The sequence below is a fragment of the Zingiber officinale genome, chromosome 2A (genome assembly GCF_018446385.1).
Source record: "Zingiber officinale cultivar Zhangliang chromosome 2A, Zo_v1.1, whole genome shotgun sequence".
NCBI classification, from domain to species: Eukaryota; Viridiplantae; Streptophyta; class Magnoliopsida; order Zingiberales; family Zingiberaceae; genus Zingiber; species Zingiber officinale.
This window is the reverse complement of record NC_055988.1, coordinates 85696655-85708572: the sequence shown is the minus strand read 5'-3', so window position 1 is coordinate 85708572 and position 11918 is coordinate 85696655.

The following is an 11918-nucleotide window of genomic DNA, read 5'->3' as shown; positions in this document are numbered from 1 at the left end:
AGCCTCCTCCATTAGCCTTGCTGTCACGCGCCAGAGGAGTCCCTGTCCGAAGAAATTTCGGTAGCATCTCCCCTGTACGGGTGACAATCTGAAGCATTACTATATACAAAATATACCTCAGCCACACTCGGCTGGAATATATATACAAAATAGAAATAATATAACCACGCAGTTAATATACACAGCCTACTCGACGGGACATAAATGAATAAAACATATAACATAATACAACAGCCCACACGGCTGGATATAAGCACAACCACGCAGTTAATAACAGCCCACTCAGCTGGAACAAAATAAACACACAGCAGCGGAAGACATAAAACGATACGAACATAAAACCAACAACGACACTAACCAAAATACCTGTCATCACAGACTTGACCCAAAATTCACATCGACTTATTGAAAAACAAAATACACAAAAATAATATACCACCCCAAACGATAACAAAACCAAAATGAAAACTATCCTCGAGTGTGACGTGGGACTGGCAGCCGGGACTCTCCAAGCATCCATGACTCATCTACCTGTTACCTGGCGAAAGAAAACCAAATTGCGAGGTGGTGAGTATTAGAACTCAGCGGGTAAGGAAAGAGATAGTGCATGAACATAACATGTAAGTAGAGAGTGTCAACAGTATACAGTCTCATAAGAGAAATAGCATATACTACAATAGAACCAAAATAAATGCTCATACCTGAAACCATATCCTAGGCTAGGTATAGTAGGTCAGAACTGGTACTAATCTGCTACAGTACTGTTCATAACTATAGAGGTAATAAGCAAGGTATATACAAATTTCCAATGTCTAAACATTTACAATGAGAATATATCTCAACACAAGTAAGCATATCAGTATATGTGAACAACAACAGTAAGCAATAACAGCATATATAGACAGCAGCAGCCAAAACAAATATAATAACAACAGCGTATGCACGGATGGTCACTCCCACCCACCTCTCTGCACCATGACCCCTGTATGGTCGTGAGGCCAGGTCAGTGACAGACTGTACACCACTCCAGCTACCACTCACACGAGTAGCCGAGGGGACAGTTGCATAGTAGCTAACTAGCTACATCTGCGACGGGGTCCCTGCTACTCGTAACTCCAGCTACCACTCTCCATTAGTGGCCGAGTGCGGCACGACAGGACAAGCGGCATCAACTCCATCTACCACTCTCTCGAGTGGCCGAGGATGCGGCCCCTTTTTAACGACTCTCTCGACCGCAAGGGAGAATTGGTCGTTGACATGCATGCAATGACAGGATGCGAACAATGCAACAGTCATCATATATATATAAGCAGAAATAGGTATGTTACATGAAGCCAGCATGCTCAATATCGTACATAAATAAGCAACAGCCAAAGCATACAAACATGGTATCTAGTATCTGCTACTGATCATGGACAACAACAAGAGACTGTATAGATATGGAAACAAATTTCTCAAAGATCGTGTGGAAGTATCAAGCGCAGGAAAATAAGAGTGGAGTCAAGGTAAAATAGTCCTTATCCAAAATTAGTTCATGCACTAAGTTCAAAGAACTACAGAATCAAAGTAAGAAGTACCCGCCTTTATACGTAGATCGTGCCGGAATATCTTCACACCTTAGAGTTCGCTTCAAATTAGAATCAAACCCTACAATATAGGATATATATCATAACTTGGTTCTACCATACATCAAATAGAAAAAACCTAATCCCAATCTAATTATGTAACACCAACTAATCCCACACATAAAATAGATTAAATACTACATTTATCTCTAACCAACTGAACAATTGGCTAGACTACCACAACCTAACCATGAAATTGATTACAACTAATTAACTTGAAATCAATCTTATCCCTTGATTAATCCACCTAATTCAATATTACAATTTGATCCCTCTCAATGTAGCAAATAAATCGATTGCCAATTCCCTAACCAAATTGATTCAACATCACCGATACAACTTGAAACAATCTAATCGGAAACCCCACTTCCCATTTGACAAACACGAATCCAGAAAACCTGAAAGAATCGGATCAAGAAAAGAACCCAGCATTAAAAACCAAATCCATCAACCACCCCTTGCATCCAACTCATATCCCTCTCTCACAGAACTTAGCACAATGAAAAAGAATCGAATATAAGATCACTTGTAACCCTCCTCATCAGCAAATCCAACAAGAAACCAAAAGCTCAACAGATCAAGACTCCTCCAGCAACACCCGAATCCTTATGCTAGCTTACCAAAATAAACACTAATCCATACCTACAAGGGAGAGATCGTCGGCGTGGTGACTCGAGGGGAAAGAGATCGCCGGCTGTGGGGTGCTCGTGCAAGGAGGAAATGCCGGCTCAGGTGTGAGAACTTGGCGGCTATGGCTTGACGCAGCAGAGAACCAATGACGGCTTGGGGAGAAGAGGCCCGGTGAAGGAGCGGAGGCGACGTCGCGAGGTGAGGCTCGGGGGAAGAAGATGCGGTGGCTAGTGCCCGCGTGAGGGAGAGATCGCCGGCTTGGCTTGGGGAGAAGAGGTTCGGCGAGGGAGAGGAGGTTAGGAGGAAGGAGGCGGCGGTGGCTCGGCTGGAATCGAGAGAGAAGAAGGGAGAGGCGGCGTCGGGCTTAGGGCACGGGAGGTCCCTCGGATATCTCCCCATCCTTCACGTCTTTCCTTCTGGAGCTTCCATCGGCCTCATCCTAGTTGTTAGGTTCCCCTACCCAAATCACCCTAGGACTTACTTTGCCAAGATCACACTTGGACTTTCCAATTACCTGGCTCCTCGCCAGGACTTTCCCTTTGCCAAGATCACACTTGGACTTTCCAATTGTCTGGCTCCTCACCAGGACTTTCCTTTTGCCAAGATCACACTTGGACTTTCTAGTTGCCTGGCTCCTCACCAGGACTTTCCCTTTGCCTAGCTATACTAGGACTTTTCAATTGTCTGATCTCACTTATCAGGACTTTCACCACCAAGTTGGTCAACACTGACCTACTTGGATTTTCACTCTTGCCAACCTTCCTGTTGGACTTACCTTTTCCTAATCTCCAATTAGGACTTTCCCAGTCAAGTCTCCTATCAACCTTGACCTACTTGACTTCTCTCTTGCCTAACCTCCAGTTAGGACTTTCCCAGATGCCTAAACTCCAGTTAGGACTTTCCCGGTCAAGTCTCTAGTCAACACTGACCCACTTGACTTGTCTTCTCATCACCCTGGTCAATCCCTTGACCAACTCCACAATCGGACGATTGCTCCAGCAATCTCCATATATTGTCAAACTCCTTATATTGTCAAACATCAAAACTCAAATCCCGACTCAAGCTTGACTCAACTCAAGCTTAGTCAAACTGGTCAAACTTGACCTAGGGAAATTGCCCCAACAACGCACTAAAAAGTCTCCTTCGTTAAAAGTGGAGAAGCCTCTTATACTCATTGAATGCTTAGAAATAAACTAGGAAATGAATACTGGAGTTGTTAAATATTTTCTAGGTCTAGAGGTCTTTTTATAGCCCCTGGAAAACTCTATCCGCAGCTTGAAGGTGCCTCCAACATGGTCCAAGGCATATTCCATTAGATAAGTTTTATCCACTAAAGATAAAACTCTATCTGCGGCTAACGGTTATCTGAAGGCGCCTTCAAAGGATGGAAGATGCCTTTGTACTATTTATTGAAGACACATTTCATTCATGGAAGGCGTCTTCCACCAGAAAGGTGCGAGGGCGCCTCCAACCTCATTGGAGGCGCCTCCAGCAGCTCCACAGCTCCCCGTTTGCTCTTTCGCTTCTCCTCGAGCAGAATTTTTCCTCGGCTTCTCGTCCCTCGAACGTCGCGCACGTCCTTCTCGTTCACTGGTGTACTCTTCCGCAGCATCTCGTCCATCGGATGCACCAAGCTTGTCGGCTCCTTTCCCGTGTCATTCTTCTCACTGCTGCATCTTCCGCTCGACTTCCTGTGTTCCTAAGTTCCTGCACACTTAAACACAAGGATCAAACACAACAGAATCTAACTAAACTTGGTTGACTACATTAAAACTATCCTGAGGTACTTACAAAAATAACATGAAATAAAGCATACCTCGTAGTCCTCAATAGACGTGAACAATATCACAAACAAATGAGAGTCTCACATGTGACTCCTCTAACGATATCCATACACACTAGATCACAGAGTTGACATAATCAGTTATATGCTAGTCTCTTGGATTGACAAAATCTTTCGGAAGTACTATAAATCTAAAGATGTATTTATGAGAGGGAGTAGGTTGCCAAAAGCTTTAAAAGAAAATAGGAGAGAGAGTTCCATAAATTCTTAGGACTACTTATAACCTTTTGGAAGCACTCTGTAATATATTGTAACGTCTTGTTCAACTGGTCCATTAAAACGTCAATGGTATTCGAGGCTTGGCTTAAGGGCCGAGGGCTTGGCCTGCTAGCCGAACCAAGGCCCACATGTAGAGTAGGCTTAATATAATGAAAAATATTTTTATATATATTTTTGATAATTTTAATTTAAAATTATGAAGTTGAAGTTCCAATAAATATTATACTAATTTTTAAAAAAAATCTCTATTTTCTATTTTTTACTAAAACTTAAAACGTTTTTCAATTTACTTTTATTTCTTTTAAGATGTCAAGACTCACTACTAACTCTTACATTACGTTTATATTTATGCAAAGATTTTTCAATAATTAAGCACCATTTGGACACTAGTTTTCTAGTTCGGTCAAGCATAGCGGTGGTCCTCTTCTTCTCAAGTTGAACAATTTACATTTTCAAACTCTTGTTTTTTTAGCATGTTTTACATTAAAAGCTTAATGTCCTACTCCCTTTAGTAGCATATACTAACTTGTCGACCGCAATCCTTGTCATGTCTTTATCGATCGTTAGAATTATGTCCGCACTAATTTCAAATGGTTCATATTAAAGATCATTTTTTGTTTGATTATTTTCTTTATATTGACTATGAGATATTTTAGATCAACTACAAAACTATTATTTTTCAATAATATTATATTATTATCCATGATGCTTGTATATTTATTTAATTTGGAAAACAAAATACTCAAAAAATAATATATATTTTTTTGTCTTACTCATTAAATATTGTTTATATTAAATTAAATATGATATAAACTTTTAATTTATAATCAATTATTATATAGATTTTTGAACACGTAAGTGCGTTATCCACTTGCAATGTGAATTATAAATAACTTCGATCAGTTTTTTAAAATTTGATTTGCGTAAAAAATTTGAAGAAATAATAATATCCTTTATTTTACTTTGATATCCATCTTCTTGAAGTAATTAATTCAAAGATTCATTACTTATTTTTATAGATGCACTATGAAAATCTTCTTTCCGGGAACGAAAAAGTTTCGTACAAATTCAAACACGAGAATACAAAAAGAAAATACGAGAATACAACAAGAATAAGGAAGCAAATACAAAAACAATGAATACCTTACTCTTGATATCTTATTGCTCGAAAATTCCTTTGGTTGATTCGGAAATACAACACCACTTTGCTCCAAAATCACCAAGAACTGATGTGAACAAATATTCTTCAAATCTTCATGAAAATCCTTTTCTAGGGTTACCACATCAACTGATCGTTCAAACATTGCAAAATAATTTTTTTCGCCAATCTAATCGATTGGTGAGTCATACCAATCGATTCAACAACTTAATCGATTGTCTCAATCATTTTAAAAGCTTTATGTTAGTGAAAGAAAGTTGTCTAATCAATTGCTCAATCGATTTCCGAACTTTCTGTTTTCTTACAAAAAAATTTTAATCAATTAGCTCAATCAATTAGGGAAGGCTAAATCGATTACCGCAATTGATTCATCACCTTTCTGTGCTCGCGAAACACTACCCAATCAATTAGAAAATTATCCTAATCGATTGGAGCAAATCCCAATCGATTAGCTTAATTGATTGGTGAAAGCTTGAATTGATTCCTAAATCAATTCCAAGCCCTTCTGCTCTTATGTAACCCTCTCTCAATCGATTACCCTATTGATTACTTGGGCTAATCGATTACCCAACCCTAACTCACTTAATTTGAGTTTAGAGTTCCTTTGTTCAACATCCAATCAATCGTGACTCGTTGGGACTTCTTGTTGTCTAACATTCGGTCAACCTTGACCTGCAAGAGCTTTTTCATCAAGTGTCTAGTCAATCCTTGGCCGACTTGGACTTTCCATCTTGTGTCAACTTCCCGTTAGACTTTTGATCATCAAATATATGGTCAACCTTTGACCCACTTAGATTTTTCCCTTGCCTAACCCCACTAGACTTTCATTGTCTAGTTCCTAACTATGTCTTCACTGTCTAGCCCCGTTAAGACTTCCACTGCCTAGTTCCTAACACTAAGACTTTTCTATTGTCGAACCTCCAATTAAGACTTTCAATGTCTAGCTTCACTCTAGGATTTTTCCATTACCTAACCTCCAGTTCGAACTTTCACTGTCTAACTTTATTCACTAAGTTTTCACTATCTAGCTTCTCTTAGTAGGATTTTCTATTGCCTAACCTCCAGTAAAAACTTATTGTTGTCTAACCTCTAGTTAGGACTTCCTAGTCCATTATCTGAACCTCCCTTGACTTACTTTACTTTTCTCTCACATATTATTAAACATTGAAACTCAAGCTCGAACCAACTCGAGCTTAATCAAACTGGTCAATTTTAACCCGAGAACTATTACACCAACAAATATTTTTTAATTTCTTTTTTAGAAAATGAGTGAATGAAAAAAACCTATTTTTTTCAAAAAAAATGGTTTTTTAATTTTAAAATGATCACAAAAACAAAAACTTCACACGAAGAAGCTAAGGTCAGACTAGGGTGACAAGTCAATCTTGATATCAACACGAAAGAGGAAACAAGAGTTGAGAGAGGCCGAGGGGTTATAGATGATGAAGACGAAGACAACTCAAGAGCAAAAGATTAGTGGGTTTTAATTTCAAAGCGATCATGAAAATGAAAACCTCACATGGATAAGCGAAGACCAAACTAGGGTGCAAAGTCATTCTTGATATCGACACACAAGCGAAAGCAAGAGTTGAGAGAGGGTAAGGGATTATAAACGACAAAGATGAAGGTAAATCAAGAGCAAAAGATTAGGGTCGTGCTTTAGTATCTCACTTGAATAAAATGAACCCTTTATTATGTTCATTGTTTTGCTCATCAACTGCAACTTACACTAATAGACATTGCTAAAAATCATATGAGGATTTCTACTTTTTTTATATGGTTGCATAATTGAACAATATTGTTGGAGCGTCATGCAAGAGAATAGATATACTTTGTGAGAAACAATTTTAAAAAGTTATTAAAGCAATTTACAATTGTGATATCTTCACTAGACGAGGTATGAATCAAGAGAATATATTAAAAAGAGTTGAGAGCACACATTAGGGTTGACATTATAATATATTATTGCGTTTGATATTCTTGTATTCTTCGATTATTGATGTCCTTTTATTTGTTGAAAATGAGGGAAAAGATCATAAGCAAAGGGCTCAAGTAAATAATACGTTAGAATTGATTGGAAAATATAAATTTATATTTCTAGTGCACTTAATAAAGAATATCTTAGGAGCCACAATGATTTGTCGCAAGCTTAATCTGCAAAGAAAAGATCAAGATATCGTAAATGTCATGATTATTGTAAGATCAAACAAACATCAACTGCAAACACTACAACAAAAACCCTCATAGACATCGGTTTTCCACCGGTGTCTATTACATTTTCGACCGATGTCTATGAGGCCGATGTAAAAGGTCTGCCATTTTAGACATCGGGTTAAAACCGGTGTAGTATCACTTAACGACACCGGTGTTCGAATCGGTTATTAACCGGTGTAGTATCACTTAACGACACTGTTTCATCAACAGTGTAAAACCGATGTAATATTATATGTTAATAACACCAGTTTTGACAGCGGTATACGACCGATGTAATATTAGTTAATAAATCGGTTTTACAGCGGTGGAAAACCGATGTAATATCGATATTTTTCACAAATTTGATTTCCGAAACAATGAAAAACTGACAGTAAAAAAAATACACAAATTACACAAATATTCTTCATTCAACAGTATTCATAAAATACACAAATATTCACAAATTACATAAATAATCTTCTTACAACAGTATCCATAAAATACACAAATATTCTTTTTACATCAAAAGCTAATAGATATCAGAATCATTAAGGTAGAACATTCTTTTAACAACACATCAAGGTAGAACCGCACTTCAAATGTAATCTAGCATGCCTTCAGCCCACTCGAACCGCACTTCATCAATTTCAACTCTGGAGTACTTGAGCTTTGTAAACTGTAAAAACACATAAATAATATATTAGTAAACCAAGACCACAAATCATAGTTGAAAAAGTAGTAAGAGCACCAGGTAACAAGATGACTAATTTGAATGCTTAAAAAGAGACACATTCATCATTTATCTCAACTACATCATATAGTGATAGATTTATCATTCCTAGGAACTTAATATATTCCAAACCAGAAATTATTGCAACAAAGTTTTCTCATAGTTGCAATTTAATTAATCAGTACTTGATGGAGGTTCAATCTTTTCATATTCAGAATATCATTCAAACATCCTGGTGTAGCAACACTGATATCAGCTCCACGATCCAACTCTCTTAACTGGGGTCCTTTTTAATTAATTAGTACTTGAGAAGTGCCAATGAACATATTCTTGGTACTTCTTTTTGAAAATGGAAAAAAGAGATTTCCAACCTCTCATCAGAAAGTCCTGCCAACTATAATGATATGACTAAAGATTTTATGTTTTTGTGAAACATGAGTAAAAGAGGGTGGAATTGGAATAACACTTGTTTAATTATGCACAAACAGCTAAGAATTTTGAATTTAAGTAATAGCAATAAAGTTAAACTAGATAACTTGGACAACGTATGATTTGAACACATCAGAAACAATTCAAAGAAATGTCAATCAATCAAAAAAAATTAAAGAAATCAGTCACAGGACAACATCGAGACTGAGGCAAAACTATTAGCTTGCCTTTTGTGCTTCAGTCAAGGTGCGACCAAATCGAGGAGGAGCAGGCCTCTTAGTTAGTCTTTTTACATCTACCTCTGCTCCCCTGTTGGAGTGTAAAGAAATGCAACAGGGAGAATAAGAATCAGATAAAAGATAAAGAACGTATTAGGAAAAGTGCAAACATTGTGTCTACAAACTCCCTAATATTCTGAACATTTAAATGTTCCTCTCTTCAAGAAGTACATAGATATATTACTGGATGGAAAGCCCTAACAAATATTTTCACCATTTCATATTTAGGTATTTCTGCCAGACTTCCCAACACAACAACAGTAGATCATACCTATTTACTACAAAATAAACAGAGTCTGGCTTTGCTTGGATAGCTGTTTTGGTGAAACCCAGCTTATCAACAGGCCACAGCTCATCCCCAAAGAAGCTGCTTGTGTACAATACTTGGTCTCCATCCCTAAGTCCTGCCTTTGCTGCATTTCCACCAGAATCTACTGCCTAGAAAATAATCAATCATGGTACATTAGTCAACCAAAAAAGATTAACCAAATGCCTATCGATATTATATCACTTGATTGGTGTTCTGTTTTATTATGTAGCATTAGAAGTGACAATAGTCTTGAATAGAATTCAATGCAAAGATAAGATTAACATACCATCATGATGAAAATGAGAGCATTATGGTAACGTCAAGCTACTGGCTAACTTTATCTAGAAATGAAATCTATGCGAGAAACAGATACAAAATTTAAATAGAAACAATCAGGGTGAAAAAAAGACATCCACTCTACATCTTGTCGATGGAGCCAGAAGCCCCCCTCTCTTTGCAGTGTTGGTACTACTGTCTTTTATTTCAGGAACACATTTGTTGAAGTGAGAACTATAAACCGATTAGCTGCTCGTGAGAATGCATGGTATTTTGAGTAACATAAAAAAATTGGTTAATAAATGTTAGTGAGTCGTTTGGGATCAAAACTCTGAAACTTCTTGGACAAAAATCTGATCAACATCAAAGATACAATGTTGTCTCATATGATTTAATAGTTCAATTAAAATAAAATCAGTACCTATTTTCTTGATCAGAAGAACTGCTTGTTGCCTCACAAGGCGGGATATTAGATAATTTATCAAATGTTACTACACATCTACAATACCATGAAAAAGATAACAGAGTGTGACTCAGCATCCAAAAAACTTGTCAGGTTTTAACGATCTAGTATGAAAATAAAAAAAGTTCCGACTAAGTTTAAAGTTATAATCACATCTTGTGGAGTTTGAAAGATAAAGATAAATTTAACATGGACCTGATGCATCGCAACATAAGCAAAACCTTTTTGTAGGAAAACCCTGCGGCCAACAAATAATTCTGGCACTTCTTCAAAGGGTGCCTGCATGTAGACACAGGTCAATAGAAACTAAGGAAACATTGTTGTAGTAAAAAAAGAGAGTTTAGACTAAAAACAAGTAGATAAATGGTACCTTAAAAAAGAGTGTATCAGCTGCAAAAAACAATAAAAATTTGTTAAATTACTAGACATTATAGTAAAAGCTATAAATGATTGAGCAACTGGTATCTGTGTTACTTTCAAACAGAACAAAACAATTTATAATCAGTTCCCTGGAATTTGATAAGAAGATAAATTGACAAATATATATTGCATCACAAGAGTTTTAAGATGACTTATTGAAGTTCAATCTTGCCCATTACTAGTTACTAGTAGCATCACAAATGTAAATCTGGTAGGTAATGGCATACCATTCAACGGTTGACCAATAGAATGCGCAACTTGGTTCAATTTTTCCTTTACAGTCTGCAATGCAATAAAAAATATTTTCCTATAAGTACTAAAAGACATCCTAGATAAAACCATGGCCAAAGAACATGAGAAAAATGCATCTCGATAGAAAGAGATGTCTAAAAATTTGTAGTATTGTAATATGACCAGAAATATGGTGCATAAGTTTGCAGTCATACCTCGAATTCTGCATGACTAATAGCCTTATAGGGTAGCTGAAATTCGGACATGAGTGACCTCTACGAGCAATAGAACATAATTTTGGTAAATGAAATTAGATAAGAGCTCCAAACCTCATACAAGGTATCCAAAATATACCTATGACTCGGGGCTTTCTAGTCGGAATCGATAGCGGAAAAGAGAAGTCTCCATGGAAAGAAACCATTTCCTTAATTCATCCCTAGGAGGTGAAGGAGATAACACTCAGGAAAGATAGTGTGATATCAAAATAAAACATGACCATAAAAATCAAAACCTACATTCTACAATATGCAAGACGGAGAACGAAGTGTGAAATGATATCTTTGTTCATGACCTCTGATGGATCTTGATGCCTCATATGTGCCCTCCATAGTTCAGTTACCTAATTTTCCCAAAATAAAACATATATTTAAAAGTAAAATGAGCGATCCAAACAAAATCACACGCAATACCAATTTCTCCATCTCTTCGGGCCTTTTTCCTCGGGGCAAACCATCTGAAATACCCTGCAGGACTTCATGAAAACAATCGAATATAAGTTACCAAAAAGCCAAACAGACGCAGGATAGGGAAGTTGATCAAGGAAGGAGAGGTATACAACGAACCACAAACCCTAGAAATGGGAAAAGATGAGGTTTTGTAAGGTACCTCGGAGGCGATCTATGGCGTAGAGTTCAAAACCTTCCATCCGGACCTCGAGGGAGTATACAACGAACTACAAACCCTAGAAATGGGAAAAGATGAGGTTTTGCAAGGTACCTCGGAGGTGATCTATGGCGTAGAGTTCAAAATCTTCCAGTCGGACCTCGAGGGAGTATACAACGAACCACAAACCCTAGAAATGGGAAAAGATGAGGTTTTGCAAGGTACCTCGG